This window comes from Cnephaeus nilssonii (assembly GCF_951640355.1).
Source record: "Cnephaeus nilssonii genome assembly, chromosome: 19".
In the NCBI taxonomy this organism is placed as follows: Eukaryota; Metazoa; Chordata; class Mammalia; order Chiroptera; family Vespertilionidae; genus Cnephaeus; species Cnephaeus nilssonii.
In genome coordinates this window covers 2,575,203-2,578,929 of record NC_137090.1, presented here as the reverse complement: position 1 = coordinate 2,578,929, position 3,727 = coordinate 2,575,203, and the positions used below count along the sequence as shown (strand labels likewise).

The following is a 3,727-nucleotide window of genomic DNA, read 5'->3' as shown; positions in this document are numbered from 1 at the left end:
TCCCGGCTGGCGGAGCTTGGGAAAGGGACTCCACGTCTCTGGCGCCCCGGTTTCCTCACCTGGAAAACAGGGGTGATCATTGCACCCGCTCCCTTCACAGGGTTGCAGGAGGAGGAAGGGGAGGATGCACGCTCAGCTACGTGCACCTGGCAGGCTCCCGAGAGATGGGGTCTCCCTCCTCCTTCTCCTGCCCCAGGGTTCTCCCCTCGGGCCTAGGCGCTCATTCGCTTTAACCAACATCCCGCCGGCTGCGGCCCCTTTAAGACGGCCTTGGAGGACCCAGTTTCAAAGCCGCGGGCGACCCTCTAGCTGCCGTTTCTATGGTAAGTCGCCACTTCCGGCCGGAAGTACGCGTGTTCTCGGGTTTCGGCGCGAGGCTAGGAGGATGTGGAGGCGCGTGCTCGCTCGTGTCCGAGGGGAGGTTCCTGCTCGGCTCCGGCGGTCGCCGGCCCGGGCCCCGGGGTGACGCGGGCCTGTCGCCGCCACCGGCGCTAGCGAAGCCCCGCTATGGCGGGAGGCCCGTGCTCGCGGCCCGCGACTTCAGCGACGGCTCCCAGCCTAGCAACGGGGACTTGGACCGAGGAGGCCGCGGGAACTGGGCGGACGCCGGGCCCCCAAGTTTGAGGTGAGCGGTTGCAGGAGGCGCCGCAGACGCCGGCAAAGCCTCCGGTCCCCGGCTGGGCGGCCCGCGCGGTTTCGGGGAGCGTGTGAACCCCGAATGAATCGGATCCTCCTTGTTACTCTCTTCCCCCCAGGGTGTTCTCCTCGGAGAACGAGGAGTCGCCAGCCCCCGGCGGCTGGGGAAGAAGGCGTGCGGCGACGGCTGCCTCCTGCTCCTCGTGATGAGAGCGTTTGGAACGAGCGCGGTGTGGGGGATCCAGGTATGTCAGGCCTGGGGCGGGGTGTCGGCAGGCGCGTGGTCTGGGGAAAGGCTCCTGTGTTGCTGAACCTGCCCCGTGGCGGGTGCAGCCTCGTACCTGGCAGCCCTACCCTGACCTAAAGCAAATTCCCGGGAGGAGCTCTTCCTGGGTTTTGAATTTGCAGTAACAGGTGTGAACATTCTAGAAGCAGTTTGATGATCATGTATGATACTGCAAACAAGACCTCACGTTGGAAGAACTGCTGTGGTTAGTAACCAGAGAGCAGTTCGTTTTCAAAAACCTATGAACAGTGTCGATTCAATAAATAATCTACTGGGGGATGAGGACAAATGTGTGATACCTTAATCAGTAAAGAAATTTGAAAAAAGATAAAAGCTTGTTTAAAATAAATAAATAAATAAATAGTCTACTGTGACTTTGGGCGGGCACCACCCTAATTTTTAGGGGCACAGGTGAGCGAAGCAGCCCTGACCCTTGTTCTCAGGGCCTACAGCCCAGTGGGAGAGACGAGGTGATGGCGCTGAGGAGGGTGAGGGGACTGCTCGGAAGGGAAGCACGGTTTTCCAGGAGAACGGGTATCCCCAGGAGCCTGGAGGAGGCTGGAAGGCATTCCTGAGGATGGACTCTGAAGGATGAGTAGGAGTTCGGTGGGCAGGCCAGGGGGCAGCATGTGCAAAGGCCCAGTGGTCTAGCAAGTGTGGCTGGAGGGTGAACTGAAAGAAGGCCGTGGTCGCCGAGAAAGCAAGGTGGAGAACGGTGGGGGGCAAGCGGAGGAGGTGGGGAAGGGCCGGACCACGCAGGGCCTGTGGCTCACGGGAGCATTTGGGTCTTTCCTAAGAATATGGGGGTCGTCATGGGTTTTAAACAGGGGTGCTGTGCTGAAATCTGTAATTTCAGAAGAACACTATTTGCAGAACAACACAGGCCATTTTGCAGTGATGGGCATGGTCTGTACCCTCACAGCCCGGTAGAGCGGCCACCAACTTGCAGTGTGGCTGGTGCCACTGAGGAGCTGGTTTTTAAAACGGAGCAGGAATTTGACTTTCCGCTGTGTTGGGCAGTGCGGGCTAGAGTGTATCGGAGGGCGTGTGACACCCCACGGGAATCATGACACGGGTGCCCTTCTACGTCTCCTGCTCCTCCTCCCCCTCCCCGGGGAAGGCCGAGACGGCTTTCGCTCTGGGGAGAGCCCGTGTTGACCTCCCGAGGATCCCACCTGGAGTGACTGCTGTGGAACCGCGAGTTTATTTACTGGCTGTGGGTCAGCCTGCGCCTTGGGAAGCGGCGTTCTCTCTCCGCCTTCGCCTGATTTGGTGCCAGCACACAGGGAGTGACATCTTCACATCTCGGCGCTTGCGGTGGTCAGAGCACTGACCAAGCCAGGCAGGGTGTAAAGAAGAGTGGTCCCTGGTGGCAAGGGCTTAGATCTGGAGAGGCGGCGGCAGTAAGTGCTTGGAACGTGGGGAAGGGGGACCCATCAGGGTGTGACCCCGTAAAGGCTGTTTGCAGCTGATGAAACGAGACTAAAGGCAGGAAGCTCGGAAGTGCTTGAGAGGATGTGGGGAGCTCAGGAGCTGGGGAAGGATTGGGGAAACATGGCGTGAGGAAGGGAAGAAGATGCAGGAATGGGAGGCTGGTGTTGGGTGATGGGGGCTGTGTCAGGGCAGGCCGGTTCCCGGGGAAGGCCCAGGGGCCGTGTGCACGCTGCAGCCTGGAGAGGATGGGCAGGGGAGTCCACTGCCTGGAAGTAGGAGGTACCAGCCCTCGGGGTCAGGGACCCCGAAGACTTGAAAAGAGGAGGGGCTGATGGGAGCAGGGTCACCCCGGGCACCGTCCACATCATATTACGGATGGAGGTGGAGTTTAGATCTTGGTGGCACTAAGTTGTAGCTTCTCTGAATGCTGGGCTCTGAAGTAGGATGGAAACTGACGAAGTGCACTTTCTTCGCAGGTGCGTTTCCGGAACAGCGGTGTGTGCTGCGAGAACCTGATTTCACTTCTGCCTGGTCCTCGGGGCCTGAGATGTCATTGTTGGTTTTAGGACCTGCCCGGTCTGTTGGGTTGAATCGCTGACCCCCTCGTTTTGGAATGCTGCCTGCACAAGCCCCGTTCTGTATGGATGTGAATAAATGGAGTCGGACTCCGAGGAGACTTTTCACTCCCTTTGTTTCTGTGCCAGTGACGTGTGTCTGTGCGTCGCCTCTGCTTTTGAGACCCGTGGATGGCAGCACTGTTCCCCAGGAAAGTGACTTTCAGAGCCACTTCCACAGGAAGTGTGAGCGCTGGGGGCCTGTCACCCTTGGAGCGTGAACTGTCCAGAAATGTCCATCGCCCTGCTAGGCTGATGGGAAGGGGTGGCTGGTGTAGGTCAGGGTGGTGTTCACCTTGTTCAGAGGAGCCACGTCCGTTTACCTTGATTTCTTCGGTAAAATGGGCCAACGATGGTGATGGTGACAGGAGTGGAGGTGGGCCTGGCGAGGGTTCGCCATGAGCAGATCCAGTGGCCTCAGGAGCACTTGGGACGTGTGCGTGACCGTCGCTCATCGTCAGTTATCCTTGCCTGGAATTCCAGAGCACTGCCAGCTCTGACCGTCCGGGTGCTGCTGTGTGGGAGCTCGGGGTCTGGGGTGCTGCCTGCTCCCGAGGCGGGGTTTCTGTGGGCTCTGGGCCTTTTCACCCTCGTCGTGTTCACGTTTGGGCCACTGACTACATGCTTTGTCTTTCGAGGGAGAAAGTGCAATGATTGCCTGTCACACGTTGTGTGAGAGGTGGCGGGTGCTGGGTACTGGGTACATAACTGGTATTTCTGGAATAAATGTGGGTGCCCGGTCGCTGCCTCTCGAGTG

General features: G+C 59.2%; 1 long non-coding RNA gene across 1 annotated transcript; it reads left to right on the top strand.

Annotated features, from left to right (window-relative positions):
- Positions 1–367: 367 nt before the first annotated feature.
- On the top strand, positions 368–3,039 carry LOC307114383. Its single transcript, XR_013815005.1, has 3 exons — positions 368–625; positions 756–881; positions 2,833–3,039. It is a non-coding gene; the product is annotated as an uncharacterized lncRNA (long non-coding RNA).
- Positions 3,040–3,727: the final 688 nt, after the last annotated feature.